Below are 18414 nucleotides of genomic sequence, written 5' to 3'. Positions count from 1 at the left end.
CACTGACTAAAAAACAAACTGAGGGTTACCACGGACCTTGGTGGGCTGCCGTCTATGGGGTCTGATAGTCGGACACGACTGAAGCGACTTAGCAGCAGCAGCAGCAGCAGGGTTACCAAAGGGGAAGCAGGGGAGGGAATAAATTAGGACTTTGGGATTAGCATACAGACTACTGTATATAAAATAGATAAGCAAGAAGGACCTACTGAATGGCACAGTATCGAGTCAATATTCTGTAACAAGCTATAAGGGAAAAGACTCTTAGGATACACATTGTATGTATATATGTGTCTGTGTGTATACACACAGGCATGAGAGATGCAGGTCTGATCCCTGGGGTGGGGAAGAGCCCCTGGTGAAGGGATGGCAGCCCACTCCAGGGTTCTTGCCTGGAGAATAGATGCACAAAGGAATCTGGCGGGCTACGGTCCATGGGGCCGCAAAGCCCTGGACACAACTGACGGTGACTTAGCAGGCATGCGTGTGTATATGTATGTATATGTATATAAAGCTAAATCCCTTTACCGTACACCTGGAACTAATACCACACTGTCAATCAACTCTACCTCAATTAATAAAAAAAATAAAAACAACAGACAAAGCATTAAAAAAAAAAAAAAAGCCATCATCCTTTAAAGGGCATTTCTGATGAGGTCAGGCCCACCACCACCCCTCTCCTTTTGATGGGCTCAACTTCACCCACTGCAACATGGTCACGGGGCGGGGGGTGGGGGCTGACATCCGCCGTGCTCACACTTCAAAGGAGGAGATTATACAGGGCGTGTGCACTGGGGAACAGACATCTTGAGGCCGCTTCAGAATCCTGCCTCCCACTGCTCCCTCCTACACAGCCTCTGCCTCCAGGGCCGCAGCATGCCTCCTGGTGAACACACCTGAGATCTGACAGGGGCCTCATCAGATTTCCTGGGCAATTTCCGGTCCACTCACAGGGATATCCTGCCTGGTCTGTAAAGGGGTTCCACATACTCAATTGGGGAGGCAAGGTTGCACAGAGCAGTCGAATTTTCATGACATTGGATTGCTCTATGTTTGCAAAACAGTGCTTGCCTGGTGGCTCAGGGGGGGGCAAGGAATCTGTCTGAAGGGCAGGAGTCCCAGGCTCAATCCCTGGATCAGAAATATCCCCTGGACAAGGGCATGCTTCGCAACTCACTCCAGGACTCTTGCCTGGAGAATCCAATGGACAGACCAGCCTGGTGGGCTATAGTCCATCGGCTCTCAAAGACTCTTTATTTTTTTTCCTCCCCAGACTAGGAGTTTTCAAAATATCCCTTATAACACAACACGAGTCTGTGTTACGTTTAGAAAAGCATATCTCCTCGGTTTCTCCCCACTGTGGGCTCAAGAATTGAGTCCCGACCATCTGCCCTGTTCCCCCCAAAACATACTCTTCCAATTACGAGGCCATTTTCTCTGCTTTCTCCCGAGAGGAAACAAGAGCCCGTCAATGCATTTGGCCGACTGGCACACAGAAATCCTCATTTACCCGTCACAGCTTGGCAAGCTGTACGTCACTCAGTGGAAGCTGGCTGTACTGGCTTCTGCCCACCTGCTGGGCAGCCTCACGGAGGCTCTGAGGAACATGGGGTCACTTAAGGCTGACTTTTCTAGGAAAGACTGAGTCTCTGCCTTCTAGGAACTAGCCAGTGAGCTCCGAAGAACTTGGACAGCTTTATTGAGCCATTTTGAGTCCCCTCCCCACTTCTGTAAAACACACACACACACACACACACACACACAACTTACTGTGGTGAACCATTCATAAAATAAAATATATAATTTTCACCATTTAAAAACATACAGTTCAGTAGCATTAAGTACATTCACAGGGTTCTGGAACTCACAGCACCACCCATCTCCAGGACTCACTGTTCTCGGAAAATGGAAAGGGTTGCGGTTAAACTGTAGCCCCATAGCCCCCGTCAACCAGCATCTTCCTGTCCTTTAAATCTGACTTCTCCAGGGAGCACACGAGTGGAACCATATAGTATGTGCCCTCCTGCGTCTGGTTTATTTCACTGAGCATAATTCCGAGATGGCTCAGCAGTAAACAACACGCCTGCCAATGCGGGAGGTGAGGGGTGGATCCCTGGGTCGGAAAGACCCCCTGGAGGAGGGCATGGGCACCCGCTCCAGTATTCTCGCCAGGAGAATCCCGTGGACAGAGGAGCCTGGCGGGCTGCAGTCCGTGGAGTCGCTGGGCTGGACACGACTGAGCGACTGAACAATCACAAAGTTCTCGAGGTTCCTCCACATCGTTAGCCTCTGCCGGAATTTCCTTCCTCTTTAAACGTAAAACCCGCTCACTTGTGTCTGACTCTTTCCAGTCCCACAGACTGTATGTAACCCGCCAGGCTCCTCTATCCATGGGATTCTCCAGGCAAGAATACTGGAGTGGGTGGCTGGGTCTCCCACATTGCAAGCAAATTTTTTATCATCTGAGCCACCAGGAAAGCCTGTTTAAAGGCTGAGTAATATTCCCTTTATGGGTGGACCACCTTTTCCTTATAAATTCATCCCTCCTTGGAATCTTGGTTTATTGGCACACTTCAGCAGTTGTGAACGGCGCTATGAACACAGGTGTGCAAATCTTTCTATAAGACCCTGCTTTTTGTTTTACTGGAGGCTCAGTACGCTCTCTGTTTTGGGATGGAGTCGATATGGCTCAAAAGGAGAACGTGGAGTTCGTATCTCCTCACAGGGCCTCATCTCAGCACAGAGGCCCAGCTGCACCCAACTGCCCACAAGCTACACCACTGGACGCCTCAGGACAGACAACCAGCAAGACAGAACGATGTACACCAAGACGGAATGACAGAGAAATATGTTAAGATGAAAGAACATGGTCAAAACCTACAAGACCAAATCCATGAAGAGAAAATAGCTAATTTTCTACCTGAAAAAGCATTCACAGTACTGCTTACTGAATTAACCAAAATCTCACAAATAGAACGGAGGGGTTTTGGAGAACATATAAGAAATGTCTCACAAGGACCTAGAAGAAAAAGAGAAAAACAGTGATGAACAGCACAATAACTGCAATGAAAAAAATATACTGAAAGGAACCTACAGCGGAATAACTGAAGCAGAAGAACAGGTAAGTGAGCTGGAAGAGAGAAAGATTCTGTATTCCTCTCAGGAGAATATTCTTGTCCTCGGAACATTCTTCTGAGGAGCAGAATACAGAAAAAAGAATGAAGAGAAATGAGGAGAGCCTCAGAGACGCCCAGGACGACATTCAAACGCACCAACACTCAAATGATAGGGGTCCCAGAAGGAGGAGAGAAAGGGTCTGAGAACATACTTGAAGAGATTATGGTTGAAAGCTTCCCTAACATGAGAGAGGAAACAGCTACACAAGTCCAGGAAGTGCTGAGAGGCCCACAGAGCATAAACCCAAAGAAAAAAACGCTCAGACACATATTAATCGAACTAACAAAAATGAAATTCAAAGAAAAAAAATATTAAAAGCAGCAAGGGAAAAACAACCACATACAAAGCGATCTCCATAAGTTTACCAGCTGATTTTTCAGCAGAAACTGTAGGCTAGAAGCGACTGGCAGGAAGCATTTAAACTGATGAAAGGGAGTAACCAACAAGCAAGATGACTCTACCCAGCAAGGGTCTCTAAGTCAGAGTCCACAGAGAAACAAAAAGCTTCCCGGACCAGCAAACGCTCAGAGAATTCAGCAGCACCAAAGCAGCTTTATAAAACTCTCTGCGACCCCGTGGACTATACAGAGTCCATGGGATTCTCCAGGCCAGAATACTGGAGTGGGGAGCCTTTCCCTTCTCCAGGCGATCTTCCCAACCCAGGGATCCAACCCAGGCCTCCCGCATTGCAGGCGGATTCTTCACTAGCTGAGCCACCAAGGAAGCCCATGTGCATATCCAGATATTGCTAAGGGGACAGGCATACATATATATGTATATGTGAGTATGTGTGTGTGTATATATACATGTATATGTGTATGTATATGTGCGTGTGTGTGTTTATATATGTGTGGGTGTATCTCCAACAGTAACAGGCAAAGTTCAAAGACACAGCAGGGAAAGAGCAAGCTACTCCTGCAAGTATTGGAAAACAGCTCCAATTTAAATGCCCCCAAAAGGCAGAAGATCCACCTTTAGGAAAACTTGGTCAATGCATCTCAGAGAAAAGGGTGACGACCAGCCAACACCCACGACAGAGCTCACCCGGTGCGCCATCTTGAACCCGTCCAAGAGCTCCCCCTGTTCGCCATCTTGAACCTGTCCAAGAGCTTTACAGACAAGCAAATGCTAAGATAATTCAGCACCACCAAACCAGCTTTATAAAACTCTTTGCAACCCCATGGACTGTAGGTAGAGTCTCCAGGCCAGAATACTGGAGTGGGTAGCCTTTCCCTTCTGCAGGGGATCTTCCCAACCCAGGGGTCTAACCCAGGTCTCCTGCATTGCAGGAGGATTCTCTACCAGCTGAGCTGCAAGAGAAGCCCAAGAATGTTTTATAAAACAACAGATGCTGGAAGAAGTTCTCTATGCAGAAAATACAAGAAAAAGATCTACAAAAATAAGCACAAAACAATTAAGAAAACAGCAATAAGTACATCAGATCAGATCAGTCCCTCAGTTGTGTCCGACCCTTTACGACCCCATGAATCACAGCACGCCAGGCCTCCCTGTGCATCACCAACTCCCGGAGTTCACCCAGACTCACATCCATCGAGTCAGTGATGCCATCCAGCCATCTCATCCTCTGTCCTCCCCTTCTCCTCCTATCTCCAATCCCTCCCAGCATCAGAGTCTTTTCCAATGAGTCAACTCTTCGCATGAGGTGGCCAAAGTACTGGAGTTTCAGCTTTAGCATCAGTCCTTCCAAAGAAATCCCAGGTCTGATCTCCTTCAGAATGGACTGGTTGGATCTCCTTGCAGTCCAAGGGACTCTCAAGAGTCTTCTCCAACACCACACTTCAAAAGCATCAATTCTTCGGTGCTCAGCCTTCTTCAAAGTCCAACTCTCACATCCATACATGACCACAGGAAAAACCATAGCCTTGACTAGACAAACCTTTGTTGGCAAAGTAATGTCTCTGCTTTTGAATATGCTATCTAGGTTGGTCATAACTTTCCTTCCAAGGAGTAAGCATCTTTTAATTTCATGGCTGCAGTCACCATCTGCAGTGATTTTGGAGCCCAGAAAAATAAAGTCTGACACTGTTTCCACTGTTTCCCCATCTATTTCCCATGAAGTGGTGGGACCGGATGCCATGATCTTAGTTTTCTGAATGTTGAGCTTTAAGCCAACTTTTTCACTCTCCACTTTCACTTTCATCAAGAGGCTTTTGAGTTCCTCTTCACTTTCTGCCATAAGGGTGGTGTCATCTGCATATCTGAGGTTATTGATATTTCTCCCGGCAATCTTGATTCCAGTTTGTGTTTCTTCCAGTCCAGCGTTTCTCATGATGTACTCTGCATATAAGTTAAATAAACAGGGTGACAATATACAGCCTTGACGAACTCTTTTTCCTATTTGGAACCAGTCTGTTGTTCCATGTCCAGTTCTAACTGTTGCTTCCTGAATTTTCCACAGTTTATTGTGATCCACACAGTCAAAGGCTTTGGCATAGTCAATAAAGCAGAAATAGATGTTTTTCTGGAACTCTCTTGCTTTTTCCATGATCCAGCGGATGTTGGCAATTTGATCTCTGGTTCCTCTGCCTTTTCTAAAACCAGCTTGAACATCAGGAAGTTCACGGTTCACATATTGCTGAAGCCTGGCTTGGAGAATTTTGAGCATTACTTTACTAGCATGTGAGATGAGTGCAATTGTGTGGTAGTTTGAGCATTCTTTGGCGTTGCCTTTCTTTGGGATTGGAATGAAAACTGACCTTTTCCAGTCCTATGGCCACTGCTGAGTTGTCCAAATTTGCTGGCATATTGAGTGCAGCACTTTCACAGCATCATCTTTCAGGATTTGGAATAGCTCAACTGGAATTCCACCACCTCCACTAGCTTTGTTTGTAGTGATGCTTTCTAAGGCCCACTTGACTTCACATTCCAGGATGTCTGGCTCTAGGTCAGTGATCACACCATCGTGATTATCTGGGTCGTGAAGATCTTTTTTTTTTGTACAGTTCTTCTGTGTATTCTTGCCATCTCTTCTTAATATCTTCTGCTTCTGTTAGGTCCATACCATTTCTGTCCTTTATCGAGCCCATCTTTGCATGAAATGTTCCTTTGGTATCTCTGATTTTCTTGAAGAGATCTCTAGTCTTTCCCATTCTGTTGTTTTCCTCTATTTCTTTGCATTGATCGCTGAAGAAGGCTTTCTTATCTCTTCTTGCTATTCTTTGGAACTCTGCATTCAGATGTTTATATCTTTCCTTTTCTCCTTTGCTTTTCGCTTCTCTTCTTTTCACAGCTATTTGTAAGGCCTCCCCAGACAGCCATTTTGCTTTTTTGCATTTCTTTTCTATGGGGATGGTCTTGATTCCTGTCTCCTGTACAATGTCACGAACCTCATTCCATAGTTCATCAGGCACTCTATCTATCAGATCTAGGCCCTTAAATATATTTCTCACTTCCACTGTATAATCATAAGGGATTACCTTAAAGGTAAATGGATTAAATGCCCCAGCCTAGACACTAGACTGGCTGAATGGATACAAAAAATGGATACAAAACATATATGCTTCCTACAAGAGACTCATCTCAGAACTACAGACCAAAAGTGAGGAGATGGAAAAGATATTCCATACAAATGGAAATCAAAAGAAAGCTGCAGTAGCAATACTCGTATCAGATAAAGTAGACTTTAAAATCAACCCGATTACAAAAGAGAAGGAAGGGCACTACATAAAGAACAAGGGGTTATTCTAAGAAGAAGATATAATAGTTATAAATATTTATGGACCCAACATATTAACATATATTCAATACAAAAAGCACATGCTAACAGCCATAAAAGGGGACGTCAACAGTAACACAATTATAGTGGGGGGACTTTAACATCCCATTTACACCAATGAACTCATCATTCAGGCAGAAAATAGAGAAATACAAGCTTTAAATGACGCAACAGACGTGACAGATTTAGTCAACGTGAGTCAGTCAGTCATGTCCAGCTCTTTGCGACTCCATGGACTGTAACCCACCAGGTTTCTCTGTCCATGGGACGTCCCAGGCAAGAATACTGGAGTGGGTTGCCATTTAGTTCTCCACAGACAGATTAATTGATATTTATAGACATTCCACCCGAAAGCAGCAGAATATATTTCCTTCTCAAGTGCACAGAGAACATTCTGCAGGATAGATGGCATCTTAGGTCACAAATCAAGCCTTGGTAAATTTAAGAAAACTGAAATCACATCAAGCATTTTTTCCAACCACAATCCTATGAGATTAGAAATCAATTACAGGGGGGAAATTATAAAAAACAGAAACACATGGAGGCTAAATAATACTTAATAACAAAAAGATCATTGAAGAAATCAGAGGAAATTTAAAAAATACCTAGAAACAAATGACAACAAAACCATGATGACCCAAAACCTATGGGATGCAGCACAAGCAGCTCTAAGTGTAAGTTTATAGCAATTCAGTCTCACCTCGAGGAACAGGGAAAGCCTCACATAAACAATCTAACCGCAAACCTAAAGCTACTAGAAAGTGAAGAACAAACAAAATCCAAAGTTAGTAGAGGGAAGAAATCATAAAGCCCAGAATAGAAATAAATGAAATAGAGCCAAAGGAAACAAGAGCAAAGATCGATGGGAGGAAAAGCTGGTTCTTTGAGAAGATAAACAGGATTAATAAACCCTTTATCCAGACTCATCAAGAAAATAAAGGGAGAAGATTCAAATCAACAAAGTTAGAAGTGCAGAAGGAGAAGTTACAGCTGACACCACAGAAATACCAAGAATCCTAACAGACGACTGCAATCAAGTGTACACCGATACAATGCACAACTGTAAGAAATGGAGCGATTCTCAGACAGATACAGCTTGTACGAACACACCAATCCCAAGAAATGAAATTATAACTGTTCTAAAAGAAAAGAAAAAAAAACAAAAACCTTGCAACAAAGGTACAGGGCCTGATGGCTTCAGAGGCAAATTCTATCAAGCACTTAGAGAAGAGCTAACACCTGTCTGTTTCTGCATTATTGACTATGCCAAAGCCTTTGACCGTGTGGATCACCACAAACTGTGGAATATTCTTAAAGAGGTAGGAATACCAGACCACCTGACCTGCCTCTTGTGAAATCTGTATGCAGGTCAGGAAGCAACAGTTAGAACTGGACATGGAACAACAGACTGGTTCCAAATAGGAAAAGGAGGACGTCAAGGCTGTATACTGTCACCCTGCTTATTTAACTTATATGCAGAGTACATCATGAGAAACGCTGGGCTGGAGGAAGCACAAGCTGGAATCAAGATTGCCGGGAAAATATCAATGACCTCAGATATGCAGATGACACCATGCTTATGGCAGAAAGTGAAGAAGAACTAAAGAGCCTCTTGACGAAAGTGAAAGAGGAGAGTGAAAAAGCTGGCTTAAAGCTCAACATTCAGAAAACTAAGATCATGGCATCTGGTCCCATCACTTCATGGCAAATAGATGTGGAAACAGTGCAAACAGTTGCAGACTTTATTTTGGGGGGCTCCAAAATCACTGCAGATGGTGATTGCAGCCATGAAATTAAAAGATGCTTGCTCCTTGGAAGAAAAGCTATGACCAACTTAGACAGCTTATTAAAAAGCAGACACATTACTTTGCCAACAAAGTATAATTATTATAATGACTTGTAATATGGAATTCTCCAGGCAAGAATATTCGAGTGGGTTGCCATGTCCTTCTCCAGGGGATCTTCCTGACCAGGAATCAAACCCGTAGTCTCTTAAGATCTCCTGTATTTGCATGCAGGTTCCTTACCACTATCGCCACCTGGGAAACCCCAACAATATATTTGTACCTGATATTAATACAACAATGTTTTATTTATTAATTTTAAATTAATAATTAATTGCTAATCAATTTTATTAATACAACAATACTTTATGGTGTATTCCTCAATACGCAAGTTGACAGGAAATGCCAGCCTGGTTTGATTACAACCCAAATGGACTTTTCAGCTTCAATTAGGGATTGGAGAAGGGCATGGCAACCCACTCCAGTATTCTTGCCTGGAGAATCCCCTGGACAGAAGAGCCTGGTGGGCTGCAGTTCATGGGGTCACAAAGAGTCAGACACGACTGACTAAGACTTGGTGTAGGAGTTTTCTGCACGGATTTAATGACCTGGAAATGGGCCTCATCTCCTGTTTTTCTACTGCACTCAGACTCATGTTGGCTGTCAGCGGGGAGCTTCCCCTCCATGTGACACCAGGGTGATGGGGAGCGGCTGTTTACAACTGTCTAGTGCTGTTCTGGGTGGGTGCAAATGCAGAACTGAGCCCCACAGCTCCCGGAAAATGAACCCTGTGTCCACCAACCTCATTTACAACCAGAACAGCGTGCCAACTGCCTACTGCAAGTTCCCTGAGTGTGAATGTGGTGCAGGCCGGCACAAACTTGTGTGCAGATTTTAAAAGGAAATGAGATGAAACGCAGAAAAACCCTGAAGAGCCCTAGACAGCTCTCCAGAACAGAATCTGAGCTGCATAGCTCGGAGGAGGCAGCATATTAGCTTCAAGAGGGCTGTGTATTACATAGAGAACAAAGAATATTTGGATTTTTCCACATAGGAGCATAGATATGAAGGGCCCTTCCGAGAATGAATGAAATCCCATCAACCATTTGAAAAACAAAAAAGAAGAAATTCAGGCAATTTGTTAGAGCCATGTTTATACTCCCAGGAAACCACAAATCCCATAATAATACAGCTTGCATCTTTCACTAAGAAGTAACATTCCGTTAACTTATTTGCATAATTAAGACACATTGTTGGATCTGAAGAGATGAACCAGAAATCCAGAACTCCGGAATAAAAGCAGAACGTCCCAATCCACTGTACAGTCAGTGAAGTTTTTAACGGGTGAGTCCTCTTGCCCCAATGGTCTATATTATGAGATATACAGTGTGCAAATATTTTTTCACCCATTCTGCAGAGATACAGAAAATGTCTCTTTGCTGTATTCATTGTTTCCCTTGCTATGCAGAAGTCGTGTTGTTTTTTTTTTTAATTGGTGCAAACCCATTTGTGTATTTATTTGCTTCTGTTGCTAAAGTTTTCATATCCGTTCTGTGAAGTCATTGCTGCTGCCCGTGTCAAGAAACTCTTTTAATGTGTTTTCAGTTTTCATATGGAGTGCTGAAGCTTTTACTGCATTTTGAGTTAATTTTTTAAAAACACTTTTGTCATATACAGCCTGCTGTATTCAAAATGGAGAATCAACAAGGACCTGCTGGACAGCACAGGGCACTCTGCTCCATGTCACGTGGCAGCCTGGCTGGGAGGGGAGTTTGGGGAACAGTGGTTACATGCATATGCCTGAGTCCCTTTGCTGTGCACCTGAAGCCATCACTAAGTTTCGGGGATGGTTTGAAATTGGCTATGGAAACCTGGAAGTCTCGCAGTCCTGTCCGACTCTTTGCAACTATACTGTCCATGGGATTCTCCAGGCCAGAAAACTGGAGTGGGTTGCCATGCCCTCCTCCAGGGGATCTTCCCCACCCAGGGGTCAAACCCGTGTCTCCTGCATCGGCAGGCGGATTCTTTATCCTCTGAGCCACCCGGACGCGCCGTCCCTCATCGATAGCTCACGGCTGACTGGGGAGCTGCAGGAATTCAGGAAGCACTTGGGAGCCCTTCAGCAAGCCCGTGGCCACGGCCCGGTTGTCAGTCTGTTCTTTCTTAGTGCTTCCGTCTCCTTATCCTTCCGGGGAGGTTCTCGATTCTTCCCTGGAATTTATACTAACGTGTGAGTGTCTCTGTTTGCCCTTTTTCTCCTCTTTGCTTCTGTCTTCTCTCTCACTCCCACACAACCTATAAAACATGCAGACGAGCACACAGGGATGCTCACATACAGCTGATTTAAATGTTGTGATGGTTTCAGGCGTCCAGCAAAGCGATTCAGTTATACATGTTACTGTTTTAGTCACTAGGTCGTGTCCGACTCTTTTGTGACCCGCCATGGACTGTAGCCCACCAGTCTCCTCTGTCCATGGGATTCTCCAGGCAAGGATACTTGAGTGGGTTGCCATTTCCCAACTCCAGGGGATCTTCCTGACCCACGGATTGAACCCACGTCTCCTGCATCAGCAGGTCGATTCTTTATCCACTGAGCCAACAGGAAAGCCCTCAGTTATACATATATGTGCACATCTGTTTGTTTCTACGGTCGTTTCCATTATAGGCTATTACACGATTCCCCTTCACTTTTAAACCTGGTCCTTGGGGGTCCCAGTCCTGGGTGGGGAGGGTCTCCTGTGAGCTCCCCCGTCCAGCTATGGGACTCAGGGGGAAGGGTCACACATGCCCACCGTGGTTTCCCAACATCCTCACAGCAAAATGCGGAGACCGCTGTCTCCTGACCCTCATGGGTCCTCCCGTCCAAGTCCCCTCTGACTTTAGCTGAGTGCTTGATGGTTTCTGTCTGTTCCGGGTTGTGTTATTTTCTGTTCCCCAGCCCGGCATGGATTCCGTGGCTCCTGCAGTGGAAGCGTGGAGCCGTGGCCACCGGGCTGCCTGCGAAGTCTCTGTTTAAGTCCTGAATGACACGCCACGGTGTGTACACACAGAACAGGGCGTGTTGATGAACGTTCCGCAGCTAAGAAGCCCTCCAGATGCCGGTGGGCGTCTCAGCTTTGACAGAAGACTTCCCTGGTGGCTCAGACAGTAAAGCATCTGTGTGCAGTGCGGGAGACCCGGGTTCGATCCCTGGGTCGGGAAGCTCCCCTGGAGAAGGAAACGGCAATCCACTCCAGTACTATTGCCTGGAAAATCCCATGGACAGAGGAGCCTGGTAGGCTACAGTCCATGGGGTTGCAAAGAGTCGGACACGACTGAGCGACTTCACTTTCCCCTTTATCCAGCACATTCTTTCTGGAAGAGTCCCTCATCCTTCACTTCAATTGTCTGCCCTCACTTGACTCTTTCTTCTCATTCAGAACTCAGACTACATACTTTTTTAAATAGGGAAGCCCCTTATCTATTCCGTATCTAGCTAGCTATCAGATCTACCTACTTGTCATATCTATCAATCCATCCATCTACCCACCCACCCCTCCATCCATCCATCCATCATATCTATTAATCATGTCTATCTATCCATCCCCCCACCCCTCCATCCATCCATATGTATCTATCTGTCCATCCATCCAGCCATCCACCACCTAAAGGAGATCAGTCCTGGGTGTTCATTGGAAGGACTGATGTTGAAGCGGAAACTCCAATCCTTTGGCCACCTGATGCAAAGAGCCGATGCACTGGAAAAGACCCTGAAGCTGGGAAAGATTGAGGGCAGGAGGAGAAGGGGATGACAGAGGATGAGATGGCTGGATGGCATCACTGACTCAATGGACATGAGTTTGAGCAAACTCTGGGAGTTGGTGATGGACAGGGAGGCCTGGCGTTCTGTGGTCCACGGGGTCACAAAGAGTCGGACACGACTGAGGGACTGAACAACAAGGATGTACCCCCGATTGCAATCACACACAGAGCCACACGGTGGCCACTTCCACAGCACAGCCTTGGCCTGCATCCGAGGGCCTGGAGAGACTTGGACTTGGCGTCGGATACACTGGCACTCTGGGCTGCTGGCAAATGGCAGTGACATCCGGGTGACGAGGGAAGGGGAACAGAGGCTGCTGTTCCAACATCAGTGGGTGTTTAAAATTCGGAAATGCATTTGCCAGGGGGGAGGGCGGGCGTTTCTTCCTGAGGACCAGCAACTGCAGGCATGGATGAGCTCCGTTATTATCGCTGATGCAGGGGTGAGGGGGTGCGAACTGCTGGGGGGGTGGGAAGCACCGGGGGTTATGGGGAACGCAGGGGAGGGCAGCATGCGCTGCCCAGATGAGCCCTGGGGTACGACAACAGCCTTGCTGTGCCAGGGAGATCCTTTCCTGGAAGTCGGCCGGCATTTCTCTATCATCGATCATCTCCGCTAAGTTGCACATACTGTGTAGTGCTGCTGGGGAGTGTCATTACAGATAATTGGCGGCCTCTGATGAGCTGAAGGTTTTGGAAGATGTCAACGGAAGATGAGATCATGGAAATGTGGTATCTGACTCTGAATGATACAAAATGCAGACTGCAGAGCCAAGACGGCAACAAAGAGAGAGCTTTCGTTCGCATCGGAGATCCCGGAACCAAATCTAACTTTGCCAAACAAATGAGCAAATCTGGCTAGGTAAAGCAATGTTGGTTTTCCCCCCTCTCCTAAGGATGTATGCTGTTGTTCAGTCACTCAGTTGTGTCCGACTCTGCGACCTCTGCTGGACTGCAGCACGCCAGGCCTCCCTGTCCATCACCATCTCCTGGAGCTTGCCCAAACTCATGTCCATGGAGACGGTGATGCCATCCAACCATCTCATCCTCTGTCATCCCCTTCTCCTCCTGCCCTGAATTTTCCCAGCATCAGGGTCTTTTCCAATGAGTCAGTTCTTCGCAACAGGTGGCCAAAGGATTGGAGTTTCAGCTTCAGCATCAATCCTTCCAATGAACACCCAGGACTGATCCCCTTTAGGATGGTCTGGTTGGATCTCCTTGCAGTCCAAGAAACTCTCAAGAGTCTTCTCCAACACCACACTTCAAAAGCATCAATTCTTCAGTGCTCAGTTTTCTTCACAGATCAACTCTCACATCCATACATGACCACTGGAAAAACCACAGCCTTGACTAGACGGACCTTTGTTGGCAAAGTAACGTCTCTGCTTTTTAATATGCTGTCTAGGTCTGTTATAGCTTTTCTTCCAAGGAGCAAGTGTCTTTTAATTTCATGGCTGCAGTCACCATCTGCAGTGATTTTGGAGCCCAAGGAAGTAAAATCAGTCACTTTTTCTATTGTTACCCCATCTATTTGCCGTGAAGTGATGTGACTGGATATCTTGATCTTAATATTTTGCATGTTGAGAATTAAGCCAACTTTTAGCAAGCGCAACTGTGTCATATTCAAGTCAACCCACTCATTAAAGGAAAATCTGTATATGGAATTAAAACCAATATACAGATTAGTCCAAGAAAGCAAAGTTAAAAATTTCACAACCAAGATTTTGGCAAACTCTCCATGACTCAGATTGTTTGAGGCACGTCCATTATTTTTATATTCTCCTCCATTTCTCAAATCTGTCCACTCAAAAAAAAGCATCTTGAAGGCTTATCCGTGAACAACTAGGCGTGATATATGAGGATTTTTTTGTTTCCTTTGTGGCTAATCTTATATTGAAAAGAATGTTCAAACTGCCTAAATCCAGTAACTTCAGATAAAGCGATGTTTAAATTAAAAAATGTTTTGCTAAGATCCGGGATTATGTTTTTGGGCTCCAACATCACCACAGATGGTGACTGCAGCCATGAAATTAAAAGACACTTGCTCCTTGGAAGAAAAGTTATGACCAACCCAGACAGCATATTCAAAAGCAGAGACATTACTTTGCCGACAAAGGTCCGTCTAGTCAAGGCTATGGTTTTTCCAGTGGTCATGTATGGATGCGAGACTTGGACTATAAAAAAAGCTGAGCACCAAAGAATTGATGCTTTTGAACTGTGGCAAATTCTTCTATCATTTTCTCCCCAGATCTTCAGTCAGTCAGTTCAGTTGCTCAGTCGAGTCTGACTCTTGGTGACCCCATGGACTGCAACACGCCAGGCCTCCCTGTCCATCACCACCTCCCAGAGTTTACTCAAATTCATGTCCATCGAGTCAGTGATGCCATCCAACCGTCTCATCCTCTGACGTCTCCTTCTCCTCCCACCTTCAATCTCTCCCAGCATCAGGGTTTTTCCAATGAGCCAGCTCTTCCCATCAACTGGCCAAAGGATTGCAGTTTCAGCTTCAGCATCAGTCCTTCCAATGAACAGTCAGGACTGATTTCCTTTAGGATGGACTGGATGGATCTCCTTGCAGCCCAAGGGACTCTCAAGAGTCTTCTCCAGCATCAGGGCTCGAGATTCCCAATGGATGGAATCTTGGGCAAATGCCAGGCTCTGTACTTCTTAGTTTATTCAGCAGGAGACCCTCATGTGCTGAGTTACACTGTAGCAGTTATCATGCAACGGGAATACACAGACATATACATACAGACGCCCACATTCATGTACATAGCGGCACAGAGGCTCTGTTATTTTGCAGGATGCTTCTGCTACATTTCTTTGTTGAATACACTCCTAAAGTGTATCCAGTTCAGAACGTCTAGAGAAAGTCAGTGGCGTGGAAAGTTGATGGTGTGCAAAGACCATGCCTCAGTGAGTAAGACTCAAAGTCCAGTGTCTTTTCCTTCTTCTCTTTTTATTACTGTCTTTTTAGGTTTGAAACTGTGTGAGTTATCAAAAACCACGCCTTCTGCCCACAGAGCCTGTGTTTGTGTGTGTGTGTGTGTGTGTTAGTTGCTCAGTCATGCCCGACTCTCTGCAACCCCATGGACAGTAGCCCATCAGGCTCCTCTGTCCATGGGATTCTCCAGGCAAGAACACTGGGGTGGGTTGCCATTTGAAGATTTATGTTAGTATCCTAACAGGCAAAAGGAGAAGAAGGTGGCAGACGATAAGACGGTTAGAGGGCATCACCAACTCAATGGACATGAGTTTGAGCAAACTCCAGGAGTTGGTGATGGACAGGGAAGCCTGGCGTGCTGCAGTCCATGGGGTCGCACAGAGTCGGACACGACTGAGCCACTGGACAACACCAATAACAGATCTGGAAGAAAACAGTTAAGTTTTAGGAACGCCTCTGAATGCATTGAAAATGTTGGATCGTGGGTGATATTTCCAGCGGGTTTCTAATCAAATCCATAAAGTCTGCTTTGGCTCTTTGTCGGCAAATTGCACGTGATGCTTCCTCAGCAAGACGTGATGTTTGGAGGCTGAACCTGGGGATATGTGTTATTCCTCAAGGATGTGTGAGTTTCACTTGGTCACATGTCACATTCACCCTAGCTTAAAGGCAGCCCTGGGCCCAAATGTATACACACTGATCTCAGCTTGCCTGGCGGAGTAGACTGCTAACCCATTTCTGAGGTTTCATTCACCATCCTGTTATCCATAAAATGTAGAGGCTGCATGCGGTCATGCTTCTGGTTCTTGTCAGATCTGCCATTCTTTTTCCCTTCCCTTCCTCCTTTTCTTTATTCTCAATAAACAGCATTGCACTCTTCTTAAATAGGTGCTAGCTATCAGGGCAATTCGGAGAAGGCAATGGCACCCCACTCCAGTACTCTTGCCTGGAAAATCCCATGGATGGAGGAGCCTGGTAGGCTGCAGTCCATGGGGTCGCTAAGAGTCGGACACGACTGAGCGACTTCCCTTTGACTTTTCACTTTCATGCATTGGAGAAGGAAATGGCAACCCACTCCAGTGTTCTTGTTTGGAGAATCCAAGGGACGGGGGGAGCCTGTTGGGCTGCTGTCTATGGGGTCGCACAGAGTCGGACACGACTGAGCGACTTCACTTTCACTTTTCACTTTGACGCATTGGAGAAGGAAATGGCAACCCACTCCAGTGTTCTTGCCTGGAGAATCCCAGGGATGGGGGAGCCTGGTGGGCTGATGTCTATGGGGTCGCACAGAGTCGGACATGACTGAAGCGACTTAGCAGCAGCAGCAGCATCAGGGCAATTGACCCTTAAGCGTGCCTGTATGCATGTCTTGGAGATGTTGCTAAAATGTGGATTCTGCTTGAGTAATTTGGGGTGCACGCATGGGTGCTTGGTCGCTCAGGCATGTCCGAGTCTTTGCGACCCCGTGGACTGTAACCCGCCAGGCTCCTCTGTCCATGGGATTCTCCAGGCAAGAACACTACAGTGGGTCACCATGCCCTCCTCCAGGGAATCTTCCTGACGGAGCGATTGAACCTGAGCCTCCTGCATCGGCAGGACAGTTCTTTACCACTGAGCCACTTGGGAAGCCCCCCCGGACAACTGGGGCTCCACGCTTCTGGCAAAGCAACAGACGGCATGAGGCCGGGTTAACTGTTTCTTTTTATATTTCAGCTTCCTTTTAAAAAACGATTTAACTAATTTAATTCTCTCTGTAATCTTGTGAGACCATTTTTCAAGCGGAGAATGCAGTGACATCAAGTACCTTCCCACTGTTGCAGAAGCGTTCTTGGTGTTCGTGTTCAGAACATTTTTCATCCTCCCAAACTGAAACTTAAAAAAAAAATTTTTTTTTTAGATTAACTTTTTCATGGTGAATAAAAATAACACGTGATGGACAAAAACATATTCACAGGACAGGAAACTTCGGGTAGGGAAAGAATGCAATAATATTGGGTAATAGGAGATACCACTAACATTACAGATACTTTCGTCTTAAAAATCCTAGGTAGTAGAAACAGCCTAGAAGGTGAATAAAACATGAACTGTGTCTCACCTCAGCCAACGCCAAGCATGAGTCAGACTTTCTCTTTTGTTATGAAACACTCCAAAGTGGTTAAGACTCAGAATTCTTTGTCATAAATATTTTTCAAGGATGGCATAGTCACTTCTAGAAATACACTGTTTTTGCACACAATGCTTTTTACAGAGAGACTAAAATTTTCCTGTTCACTAGAGCATCGCATCCCAAACTTTTCAGCCCTAGAGTCCACTTTCACGGGAGACCATTTTTCCACAGTCCATGGCCGGGGTGATTTCAGTTCAGTCGCTCAGTCGTGTCCGACTCTGCGACCCCGTGGGCTGCAGCACGCCAGGCCTCCCTGTCCATCACCAACTCCCAGAGCTTGCCTAAAGTCGTGTCCATGGAGTTGGTGATGCCATCCAACCATCTCATCCTCTGTCATCTCCTTCTCCTCCTGCCTTCAATCTTTCCCAGCATCAGGGTCTTTTCTAAGGACTCAGTTCTTCGCATCAGGTGGCCAAAGTTTCAGCTTCAGCATCAGTCCTTCCAGTGAATATTCAAGAATGATTTCCTTTAGGTGGTGGTGGGGGTGGGGTGGGGATAGTTTCGGGATGATTCAAGCACACTACATTATTTTGCACTTTATTGCTAATCTAATGTCGCTGCTCATCTGACAGGACATATTTGTCCCCAGCCTGGAGGTTGGGGATCCCTGCACCAGAGTCCCTGGGGAACCCAAAACACTTCCCTTTGCCCTAACCCTCAAGAGATTTTAATTCAATGGCCAGGGAAGATAATACAGGTATTGGGATTTTTGCAAGCTCTCTGGATTCTAAAGCCTGCAGCCCAGTTTCAGAACGACTGCTTCTTGGGGTCAAGCGAGATTCTAAAACTCTCCCTGGGGTCATCTCAT

General features: G+C 45.9%; 1 protein-coding gene across 2 annotated transcripts in view; it reads right to left on the bottom strand.

Moving 5' to 3' along the window:
• The window catches only part of LOC138986416 (uncharacterized), a 100163-nt gene that overhangs the window by 31981 nt on the left and 49768 nt on the right, over positions 1-18414 (bottom strand). The gene's annotated exons all lie outside the window — the stretch shown is intronic.

The sequence above is a fragment of the Bos mutus genome, chromosome X, assembly GCF_027580195.1.
Source record: "Bos mutus isolate GX-2022 chromosome X, NWIPB_WYAK_1.1, whole genome shotgun sequence".
NCBI lineage: Eukaryota > Metazoa > Chordata > Mammalia > Artiodactyla > Bovidae > Bos > Bos mutus.
This window is presented reverse-complemented; position numbering and strand designations above follow the sequence as displayed.